This window comes from Protopterus annectens, chromosome 10.part0 (assembly GCF_019279795.1).
Source record: "Protopterus annectens isolate FY-2018-M chromosome 10.part0, PAN1.0, whole genome shotgun sequence".
Classification (NCBI taxonomy): Eukaryota; Metazoa; Chordata; order Ceratodontiformes; family Protopteridae; genus Protopterus; species Protopterus annectens.
In genome coordinates, this window is record NC_056744.1 from 1,308,635,798 (window position 1) to 1,308,648,934 (window position 13,137).

Consider the following 13,137-nt stretch of genomic DNA (forward strand, 5'->3'; position numbering starts at 1 on the left):
TCCAAGACTCATTAGTTCGTGTCCTGGAACCTTGATACTAAATAACCAAAAAAAATGGAGACTTATACATAACCAACTCTAAGATTACCATTTCTCAAAACATTCCCTTTTCTCCAAGATATAACAATACTGGAGTTGGAATATATCAGCAGTATATCTAGTTACCTATATATATATATATATATATATATATATATATATATATATATATATATAGAGAGAGAGAGAGATATAGAAAGATATATATATATATATATATATATATATATATATATATATATATATATATATATATATATATATATATATATATAGCTATAGGAAGATTTACCGAACGCCCATAAAACCAAAACTAAAACCGTCGAACACACTTTAGCAAAAGTGCTTTTAACCGAAAAAGCACTTTCACTAAAGTGTGCAAAAAAAATTAAAAAAACAAAATTAAAAAAAAAAAAAACAGTACTCACGTTTACGCAGGGGAGCAAGCCCCACCCCGCACCCCCCTACTTTTATATTCTCACTCCGAGATCGCACTACAGTGGGAAAAAGGGAATATTCCCTTATTCCCACTGTGCTACAATCTCAGGAACAGCCATTTCCCCATGTTTTTATCTTTTTTTTTAGTGCACTGTCACGAAAGTGCTTTTTTGGTGAAAAGCACTTTTGCAAAAGTGTGCGTGGCCATTTCACTTTCGGTGAAACGGTTGTTCGATAAATAGTACAGATTATATATATATATATATATATATATATAGATATATATATATATATATATATATATATATATATATATATATATATATATATACATATATAAATATATATATATATATATATATATATATATATATATACGGATTTCCATACATTTGGTCGAATTACACTTAGTCGAAAATGATACCAGGCATTGGACTTCACTGAAAGCTCACTTGACTGAAAGCTCACTTGGTCGAAGTTCATTTGGTCGAAAATGGAATATAGCCCCTGCCCCACTGCAGTGCAACCCTGGAGTGAGAATATTAAATAAGGGGGGTGTGGGGGGCATAGTCCCCACACAATTTTAATGTATTCACTATTATAAGAAGGTATATCCATTAGAAATGCATTGATATATATTTCTTTAGTAAAACTATTGGCATAATGTGGGGGCTGTGCCCCCACCCCCCCCCTTATTTAATATTCTCACTCCAGGGTTGCACTACAGTGGGGCAGGGGCTATATTCCATTTTCTAGCAAATGAACTTCGACCAAGTGAGCTTTCAGTCAAGTGAGCTTTCAGTGAAGTGAAATGCCTGGAATAATTTTTGACTAAGTGTAATTCGACCAAATGTATGGAATCCATATATACATATGTAATATATATATATATATATATATATATATATATATATATATATATATATATATATATATATATATGGATCTAGGACGTTTGCTCAAATGAGCAAACGTCCAAATCCATAATAACCGAACACACTTTAACAAAAGTGCTTTTATTGAAAAAGCATTTTCATTAAAGCGTGTTACAAAAAACCCCCCACTACATTTACATTTTGCACCCCCATGTGAGGGACTGTGCCCCCCACACCACCCTACTTTAATATTCTCCCTCCAAGAGCACACTACAGTGGGGAAAATGGAATTTTCCCTTACCCGCACCATAGTACAGCCATAGTATAGTGGTGAAAAGCACTTTCATGTATGTATGCCCAGCTGTTTGGGTTTCGGTCGTTTGCTCAGTCGAGAAAATGTCCGGAACCCATGTATACATACCTATATATATATATATATATATATATATATGTTTACTATCAAAATGTTGAAATTCATTTGGTCTAACGTTCATATGATCGATCCATATGGTCGACACATGAATATTAAGTAGTTCATTTGGTCGACAGGAAGTGCATGCAAATTACCTGTTGACATTATGTTGCAAACAGGGCAAGGATTTTCCCTTGTCTGCACTGTTGTGCAATCTCGGAGTTGTAACATATAAGTAGCAGGGTGTATGGGGGGCACAGACCCCCTGCAAAAACACTAGTGTTAGTTTGTAGGTGTTTTTCGACTATTTAAATGCAGACATTTTTCTTCTGTATTTTGAACATTCGGTGTAATGACTTTCGGCATTATGACCATCGACCATGTAAATTTCAACATTTTGATAGTAAACTATATATATATATATATATATATATATATATATATATATATATATATATATATATATATATATATATATATGTATACCCACACACACACACACACACATGTGTGTGTGTGTGTGTGTGTGTGTGTGTGTGTGTGTGTGTGTGTGTGTGTGTGTGTGTGTGTGTGTGTGTGTGTCTAGGTGATCAGGAGGGCTTGCATGTGGATGCAGGAAGACTCCCCCCCCCCACAATAAACAACTTTAAAGGAGAACAGCAGTTTTCAAAATGCAATGTTCTCTTCTATTTTCTTATTTATTTATGTATTTGTTTGTTTGTTTATTTTGTAATTCCAGGGCTCATTGTTATGAGTCTTGAAATCACAATAGGAAACCTCTCTAAACACTAGCCTTGTGGATATTTCAACCTTTTTTTGTATTTATTATGCTGTGGTAGTGTTGCCGCCTCACAGTAAGATGTTGTCCTGTTTGATTCTCAGCTAGAGCGTCTTCTGTGTGGAGACATGTGTGAATGGGCGTACCTTCGTTGAAGGTTGTGCATCAGGGCCGGCAACTCGGCACGTACAAATCTACTGCCAATCATTAGCGGACCGGAGTTCTGCTGTGGCGACCCCTAACCGGGAAAAGCCGAAAGACACAACAACATTATGTCATGCAGTAAATGCACTTGGTCTTTTTATGAATGTATTATCAGTCACTGGATACAACCTTTACTCCTTAGCTAGAGCATGTCTTGAAATTAATATGCAGTAAATCATTTTAAAATCACATTTTGGTAATAAATAATCACATTCAAGCAATGCTGAGGAGAATAAAGTTGATACTTTTATACCTGATAATGTTAACAAACATATGAACAAGGATAATATTCTTTAATAATAGTTGTTAAGATGAGCAAAATCAGAGAACAAATAAAGTACACAAAAAATAATTAAGATTTAGGACTGGATGACACACTACCAAAATTTTATAAATTAAGTCTACAGAACATGCTTAACATTTTTACTAACACAATGGGAAAATCAAATTATCTTCCCTTCTTGGAAATACCCTGTCACTATTCTTATGGCAAAACAATACAACAATTCTTTTCAATACAGTTCTTGTAGACAAATTTAGTTGTTAAATATTGATTATAGCACTTTATGCTAACTACAACTACTAGATATAGAAAAGCAATTCCTTAATTAATTCATTATGGTCCCACAAGTTTTATTTTAAAAAGACAAACACACGACAATATAAAATTAGTAATAATAAATTGTGCCACTATTAAGGCAAAAAAACAGACTTTAACAAATTATGATATTGAAAGTGGTTGAGTCCCTCGACTGGACATAGTTATTTAAAGTATTAGAAAAAAAGTACATTTTCCACCCATAAATATATGTATAAATATATTAAAGACTGTATAATTCTGAAACTTACATTAAAACAGATTCATAAGTAACTATTGACATTGTAATCATGAAAGGCACCAAACTAGGATGTCCATTGTCTGCTTTATCATTTGCTTTATCATTTGCCTTGATAACAGAGCAGTTAGCTAACAATATTATATTAAAACTAAATGTTAAGTGTTTTGAATTGGAGAAGAAGCTACATCTTAATTTTTTTCTTGTCTAACATATTCATAATTCGGTATTAGAACTTACTGAATTTTCATGTCTAAAGTTTAATAATAATAATAACAATAATAATACTAACAATTATAAAAGCAAACCATTACACGTTTATTAAATTAGCAGATTGATCTGAACCTAAAAATATTTTTTGGATTATATGTAGGAATGAGCAGATAGAGTCAGAAATCACTATAAAACAAGATTTAACTTTCAATATCATAGCTATTTATGAACATAAACTAAAAAAAGCTTAATCTCTTAATGGAACAAAATTTTGTTTTTGTTTTGAAAATATACTTTTCCCTTAGTAGGATGGCTTTACCACCAAAGTTACTACATATTTCTTAAACTGTATCTTTTTTTCGCTCTTCTTAATAATATATATTTGTAATACACTTATGTACATGTCATAAATATTACTTAATTGTCTATGGTCTATGGTACTTGTCTAAGCTTAGAAGGCTTTCCAGACACCAAGTCATATATTTTGGCTTTTTTAAAGTGACTCAGTACTGGTTGCATTTTTTTTTTATAAAGAGTAGTCCAGAAATATCAAATCAAAACCAAAACAGCAAAAAAACTAAAACTGAAAACAGAAACCACAAAAAGAAAGATGGTAAACTGTAGATTCACTGGAGACTGCAATATAGTGAAAAAATGCAATACACCACACTAAAGTAAAGCTAAGCACTTTCATTAATTTATTCTCTTGAACTTCTTCAGAGCTTCAGTGCAAAGTAAAAAGCAAACTCCTTTTATACAAAAATGAAATCATGTGACTGCAAACACTTAATCAGTCCAGAAAGATATTTATTTAACTTTACATAATGATAAGGAATGCAAGACTCCTAATGCCCTTAAGATTACAAATAACACACACACACGCACACACGCACACACGCACACACACACACACACACACACACACACACACACACACACACACACACACACACACACACACACACACACACACATAAAGTTTATAATGAGTACTCTCTGGTGAGTTTGATCAAAACACAAAACGTTAAACAAACACATTGGTGATTGCCATTAATTGCGACCAAAAGCAATGAAAAAAGTAATTACAAATGTTAACCAATATGTTACACTTGTGAGTACAAAAAGAAAAACAAAAAGCAACTTTTACATTGGGGGCTTTACTGTCTCATACCCCTGACATGATGTCTCTGCCTCCACACCCCTGGAAATTAAATATACTAACTGACTGCACAAGCATGTTGAAAATGGAAAAGCCCTGGAATTATGTAATGGTCAATATAATGAATTTCATCCTTTACATAATTTGACCAACTGTACCACTGATGAAAAACATGAGTGTTTCAGCAAGCAATAAAATGAGTCCAATGATAACTTATACAACACTGATATTTCTATCTATATCTAAAAGGTAGAATACACATTTGGTAAAAATATTTTGTGGGTATAAAAAGAGACAAAGCACTAATAAGTAAATATTCATTTGTATGAGTCACATATGGTTGAATTTAACAGTGTAGATAAGCAAGAGTGTGTGGGAAAATTAATGTTTGAATGGAAAAGTGGTTCATAGGTTCATAGGTTCATAGGTTGGTACTAGGCTATCAGCCCTAGGGCCTATACAAGCCTAGCCATAACAATTCCCTGGCTATTTCTTCCCACATTATTTACTTTCCTGGACCCCTGTCTAGCAGGGCGACTGACGTGATCCCTGGGGTGAATTTCCTTTCTCCCATCCAATCGTCAAGGTTCCTCTTGAAGAAGTCCAAAGAGGCACTCTGCTTGACATGTATGGGCAATTTATTCCAGAGTCTGGGGAGTCTCTGGGTCAGGAACCTATCCCTCCAGCATGTTTTGTTTATTGTGATGACAAGGTTTAGATCCCTGGAGCATGTAGCTCTGAGGGATTGGGATTTCTTTAAGTGTAGCATGTCCAACAGTTCTGGGTTTGACATGGCCTTGTATGTTAAGCAGAGATCGCCTCTGAGTAGACGATATGCAACAGAGTATAGCTGGAGTTTTTTAAGGCGGTCAGCGTAGGGCATCTGCTTTAGGCCTGTGATTCTTTTAGTGAGGTATTTCTGAGGCCTTTCCAGTTGTTGCAGATGTCTTGAGAGGTACATACCAAATGGGGCGTTGTATTCTATAATGGGTCTAATGAGGGATGAGTACAGTGGGACAATGACCTCCTTTTTTCTGGATGAAAAGCCCTTCATGATGAGGTGTGCCACATAGAAGGATTTCCTGACTGTTGTGGCGATGTGGTTGTGAAGTTGTGCAAGACTGTGTTATAGCAGTTGCTGTGAATATGCAAGTGTTCACAAGATAGGATTAGAGTGAGGGTTAAGTGAGAGGATCGATTCAGTGTTGTAAATGTTTTGTGTTGTGCGTCCTTTTGTCATTTGTATTAGTATTGTTAGGGGATGAATTTCTGGTGACATAATTTGCAGGATTAGGGTTAGGGGATGGGTAGGGTTAAGACTACAGTTAGGGTTAGCACACAAGTAAGATGTTGTGGGGGTGCATACATATATATCTATGTGTGTGTGTGTGTGTGTGTGTGTGTGTGTGTGTGTGTGTGTGTGTGTGTGTGTGTGTGTATGTGTATACGTACATACATATCAAATTATTTTCAATTCAATTTATTCCAATTTTGTGTCTTTTTGGCTTTTCCCGGTTAGGGGTCGCCACAGCGGAACTCCGGTCTGCTAATGATTGGCAGTTGATTTTTATGTGCCAAGTTGCCAGCCCTGACAAACAACCTTCAATGAAGGTATGCCCATTCATGCATGTCTCCACGCAGAAGACGCTCTAGCTGAGAATCGAACCGGACAGCGTCTTACAGGGAGGCGACAATGCTATCGCAGCACCACCACCGCAGTCAATTCAATTTATTCCAATATTATCTTGAAATTAAATGACTGATTTGTATCTCTCCTCAACTCAGAAATAGGTTTTAACCTGGGTTCTTCGGGGGAACAGCTCTCCTAAGATGCAATAAAATGGGAGTTAATAATGGGAGTTAATATGTTTATATCCCTATTCAGTATGCTCTAATAATGTAGCCAGAAAACCAAGGTTATATGTGCATGCCTATATCTATCTATCTATCTATCTATCTATCTATCTATCTATCTATCTATCTATCTATCTACAGCTATCTCTCTCTCTCTCTCTCTCTCACACTCTGTCACTCTCTCCCTTTATCTATATCAAATACATTAATTATGCCAAATGGCCTTAATTTTGAACTGCAGAAGACTGACTATAAAACATTAGAACACAAAAAAACTTCAAACATGTTTTATGCAGGAGTCTGTAGCCACATAATCCCTGCAGTTTATATATACCAACTCCGAGATTGCACTGTACTGGGGAAAGGATAAAAAAGCATCTTGCTGTACTGTGATCTCATACAACAAGCTACTGGTAGCACTTGGATTTGACTTTTGGTGTTCGATATTTTGTGGTTGATCTTCTAGGGTTTAACATTACTGCTGATTAATGTACTGAATGTGTCTCATATTGCTTTCTCTCTTCATATATATATATATATATATATATATATATATATATATATATATATATATATATGGGTCCCCTTCAGTAGCTCAAACGTTTATAAGTTCGAACCACATATGCCTGAGACCATATGTTCGAACTTGTAAAAGTCTGATCTGACTGAATGGGGATCTCTATACAGAGCGGAAAGGAAAGATTTCCTATTTCCGCAATGTAGTGCGATCTCAGAGTTGGTATATTTAAGTAAGGGGGTGTGGGGGGGGTGCAGGGGGCATAGCCCCCCCACTGTAGATGTTTAGTTTTGTGTTTTTTGGTTTTATGTGGTTTTAAGTAAGAGTTCGAATTTTTACGAGTTTGAACATATGGTCTCGGCCATATGTGGTTTAAACTAGTAAAAGTTTGATCTACTGAAGTAGATCCATATATATATATATATATATATATATATATATTTGTGTATATGTATATGCATAGATGTGCTGTGTGTTTGGTTGACCATTGTTCTGGTCAACAGCTGGAAGTACAGGGTTGTTTGTTCAAACATTTTGTTGGATGTTGATTTGCCAAAACGGTAATTGGGATGAATGCTATGTGTGTGTGTGTTTGTGTGTGTGTGTGTGTGTGTGTGTGTGTGTGTGTGTGTGTGTGTGTGTGTGTGTGTGTGTGTGTGTGTGTGTGTAGCTGGTGAGTGTTCAAGCTGTCTTGTGTAGTGGTAGTGTTATGGTAAAGGCTTTTTTAAAGTTCAGATGCATGCTATGGTTAGGGGCAAAGTATTGCTAAGGTGGAACAGGGGTGCGATGTGTTCTCTGACCATATGCATTATACTTCTAAACCTGTCCTGCACCTTTGTATAATAGCCTATCACAGTCTTAAAGGGAGTGTTTTGCCCTTCCTAGGTTTCCCTTGCTATGTTTAGTAAGACTTGAGGCTATTGTAATAGGTCAAATGGATTAAGTCTCGTTGAGGCTTGGTATGCTGGAAGCAGTTGGACTCTAGTTTGCCATCTTATTGTATAGCTTTACAAAGTATAGACTTCAGAATTTTGTTAAACCACTCAAATATCCCATCTGTTTCAATTGATATTCAGAGGTTTTTCATTGGCTTCATCTTAAGGAACTGGCCCAGTTCATGTATTACTCTGGACGTGAATGGAATCCCTTGGTGCGTAAGCATTTCCTGGAAAATTCCAACAGTGGAAACAGCAGCACCAGTCCTTTTCCTATCTCCTTTGGGTTTACTCATTTTAGGGTAGCTGCTTTTGAAACTTTCTGGTATAATCATTGATTACCAGTATATTATACTGACTTTTACATGGCCTCACACGAGAACCTACAAGCCCACATTGATTTGCACAAATGGGACTTCTAGGGGGTTCCTAAACCCTTATTTGGTGTAGTATTTTGGCATTCAGGGCAAGCTGCATTTAAATGTTCTATTTGTCTAATATCCAGTAAGCTAAAATTAATGTATTTGTTTTATCTGTTACTAAATATCCACAAACAATGTGGTTAAATGGTTTAATAACTGGCTTAATACCAGTTATTTCTGTTTCATTATTGTATAATTATATTTTTCAGTTCAAAATATGAATATGAAGTAGAGGTGTTCTGGTTATGGGTCTCCCCTTCAATTCTTGCTATGTTTTTTTCTAGTCCTGCTGAGGGTGGGATGTTCCACTGGGCTATTTTTTGCAGTGAAGAGGCTTATTTGGAAATCAAGCAGGTCATCAATACTCATATAGCCTGATAGGAGGTGGGGGTAGAGCTTTGTCTCCTACAAAGACTGGTGCCACTTTCCCTCCTTCACCTAATTCTTTCTTTAGAAAGGGCAATTCAAATAAGTAATTTTCTTCAACCTGGGGTGCTAAAGGTTTTATGTCTCCAGCCTATTTCTGTTTTGACTTATTCTAGGACTAGAGTCCTGCTTGTATTCTTGCTTGGCCCTGGCTGGCAGTCTTCATTTTTGTCTGCTTATCAATGATCCTGTCTACCTACTCCTGAGTTTCATTTGTTTCCCTTCTTACAACTACATGCTGCTCTTTGTCAGTCACTGTACTGACTTCTGTCTTCACTATGACTGCTGTTTTTTATGCAAAGTGTCCTTTGTTTGTATTTGTGTTCTAAGGCAGAGCACTGATGTCCACTGACCCTTTTCTAGACTGAGCCTGGGAGCGATGTCTGGTTAAGTGACTTGCTTAGATTTACACAGTTAGCCAACGAAGGCTGAGGAAGTCAAACCTGTATGTGAGCCCTTCCCTGTCTGGCTTAGTACTAAGTCCTTCTGTAGTCCTAGCTACCAGAGACTTTTGGATAGACTCAGTTTCAGATTTATTTTCTACCCATATCCAAACATTACTACCTTCGGAAGCATCAAATTCCACAGCTTTTCTTTATTAAGTCTGTGTACCTCTGTCTGTAGACTGTTTTTCCCCCTCTTCTACATTTCCCAAGTGAAATAGAGAAATGACTTTCCAAGTACTGCATCACATGTTTGATTAAGCACTAAAGCTGCTGGGTGTAGTACTTAACATAGAATAGTTTGTATTTCTTCTAGGATTCTAGGACACTCTTTCTTATTGCCATGTGTACGGATTACTTCAGTTTTCTTGTTGCTAGCAGTTCTTTGCTTGCGCACATATTCTATCTTAACTGAAATAATCAGGCTTCCTGAATGTAACAATACTTGTAATTCCTGTTCGTTTACCAAAATAGTATATTTGGTAATTCTGATAATAGCACAATGCCAAAAGGTAAACTCTGCACTTCCAGAGGCAATGCACCTAACCTGACTACATTCTATTTGTTCACCTTCATATAAATATTGTGTAACAGTTGTTTCACTGTTGTTAGCAGGTTTTGCCAGTACAAAAGTATTACCATAACATGTATAATACTTTGCTAAGTGTCCCTTCTTAAAACATTTAAAACATATTAGTTCAAATAACAGTGCGTTTTGTTTACATACAGACATTGAGTCATTCTTACCTTGATTACTTCCAAGCATAGACACATACTTATGTGAGGACTTGCAGGTAGCCTTTGCTTCATCAGGTCTGACTTAAGGTTTTCACTTTCAAATGATGCCAGGTGTTCTTCTAAGGCTGCTAGCTGTTCAGAAGTTTGCATATAATTTTCAAACACAAATTTTCACAAACTTCTAGGTAGTGTACTCTTAAATCTACCAGTGCTAAGATGCTTAAAATGCTTCCTCCATTATTCACATCAAGTTCTAACCACCATTTCAACAAACAACCTATCTGGGACATTACCAGTTTGTTAATGAAGAATGTCCAAAGATTAAACATGTCTGTTTGTGCCTTAAAGTACCTGTTTTAGGAAAAAGTCTTTGTGAGATATTTTCTCCACTCTGCTGAGGGACAGTTCTCTCTTTTCACATACCTCTTAAATGCCACAAGGTAAGTCATACTGTCATCATCTGTCACAAGTTTCCTAAAAGGTGGATTGGTTATTAGGGCCTCTGGTGCTTGACTGATTCTGGAAGCTGGTTGGTTGGTGTGTTGCCACAACTTGCTGTTGCAAATTAATCAAACATGTCTCAGTGCCTGCTCACCTGGTCTCATTTCTTTTCTGGAGACTAAGCATCCATTGACTGGTACTGGTAGCCATTTGCCCTGGCTGGTTTTCACTAAAGCTTTAATAACCTACCACATTTTAGGCCCAAACACAGCGGTGACAATCCACATGCAGATAAATACAAATGGTAGTACAAGTAGTATCATTTTAGAATTGCAAAAGATTGCAATTCTCAAAGTCTCAGTGGCACAGTTCATAGATTATATATTATAACAAGGCTTTTTCAAACTCTTTCTCAGTTATTAGGGTATATTATTCCCCCACCCAGTTCAAAGCACATAGTAAGCACTGTTCAACCTCTTAGAGCAAGAAATCTGGACAAAGCCATAAGAAAACGTGGGATAAAGGCCCAAAAATAGAAACAATTTTTAAATATTGCTCTTACAAACTTAGAAAATTGATAGAATAACAGGTTTGGTATTAGCATGAATTTTCTGAAGGGTATGAAGCCTGAAACTCAAATTTCTTTTATTTTCTTACTTTAATCTTTAATGATTTGCCATGAATTTACCACAATTCTGTGGTGGTGCAGCGGTTAGCGTTGTCGCCTCAGAGCAAGAGGTTCTCCTGTTCGATTCTTGGCTGGAGCTCCTTCTGTGTGGAGTCTGCATGTATTCCCTGTGGTCGAGTGACGTCTAAAGACATGCAGATAGGTGTGTGCATGAATGGGTGTGCCTTCTTTGAAGGTTGGGTGTCAGGCTGGCAACTCAGCACTGTAAAAATCCACTGCCAAGTATTAGTGGACTGGAGTTCTGCTGTGGTGACTCCTAACTGGGAAAAGCTGAAAGACTAATTTGCCACAAGACCACAAATTTAAGAAAAATGGGCCTAAAATGTCAGGCAAAAATCTGGGCATTCTGCAAAAATCTGTACAGTTGAGAGGTACTCCTCTGGGCCAGTAGTCAAGGAGCCTGAATCCTCAACACTGGTGAGGGATGTTCACTTTTCAATTTTAGCTTCTGGTATGTCGGCCCTCCATTTGAGCTGGTTTCTGCTTGTTTGTGCATCACAAGGCAGCACGCACTGCCAGTCTGTTGTGCACCAAAGCCAGACAGTTAAATTCAACAAATTTTTCCTAAAACCCAGGCAGAAATATCCATCCACTGAGGTCCTCTGTGATCAGTTCTGAATAGCCACCCCTAGTGACAACAGTCTTCAACCTTGCTTTATAGACATCTGGACTACCCTTCTTTCTCCTGCCAATCTTGTTGACTTGGGTCTCTTGAGGCAGTGCAGCAATTGCCTCATGTACACAGACAACACCCTACTAATAACACACTCTAGTACAGAGTGCGAGAGCTGCATTTACACCAAGAATCTAGAATCCATGCTCTCTCTCACTCAAAACAGTAACAAGAAGAAGGTTGTCAACTCATCCACCACTACATATGCTCATAGTACCACTACTCATACACATAGTATGCATCAAATTCATAAATCCACATACGTGGAGGTTCTCTCAAAAAAATTACCAAAACACCAGAGACCTCCAAAACACAAGACTGCTACAACTAACACAGTTCCCACAGCACCCATGACATATAGCAACACCAGTGTTTCACCCACCAATGCGTAACACTCAAAAAACAAAGTCTTGTCATTCGAGACTCAATAGTGAGACACACAGATGTCCCACTTACCAGGTTGGACAAGGAGAAAGTCACAGTCAACTGCCTGTCTGGTGCCAGGCTTCATCAGATCACGCATGCACTCAGGTCTCTCAGTATCAAATACCAGTATGACTGTCATAGTTAATGCTGCTGCGAATGATCTGAGATGTACCTCACTGGACTATGTGAAGAGAGAGAGACACGGGTGAGCTCTCTGAGTATGTGTCCCAGGCAGGTATGTCCCTAGCCTTGCGAAGCATACTACCCTCACCTAGAATGATGTCACAGTATAAACAAAAAATGACTGATTTCAATAATTGGCTCAGTTTTTGGTGTCATTCAAAGGAGTTCCAGTTCCTGTCAGATTGGGAAGCCATGGTCAACAAACCTCACTGCTTTGCCAGAGACAGTTTGCACCTGGCATCTCTAGGCTTTCGGATGCTGGCAAAAGCACTTGCCTCCCCCATAGATATTTCTTTTGGCAAGGTCTCGAAAACAACATTATTGACATGAAATTAACCAATCAGAACAAAATAAGAGTCATGCTGCTAAATGCTAGAAGCTTAAACCAAAAATTGCACTCCCTGGAAGCCCTTCAATCACTAGAAGATGAAGATGTT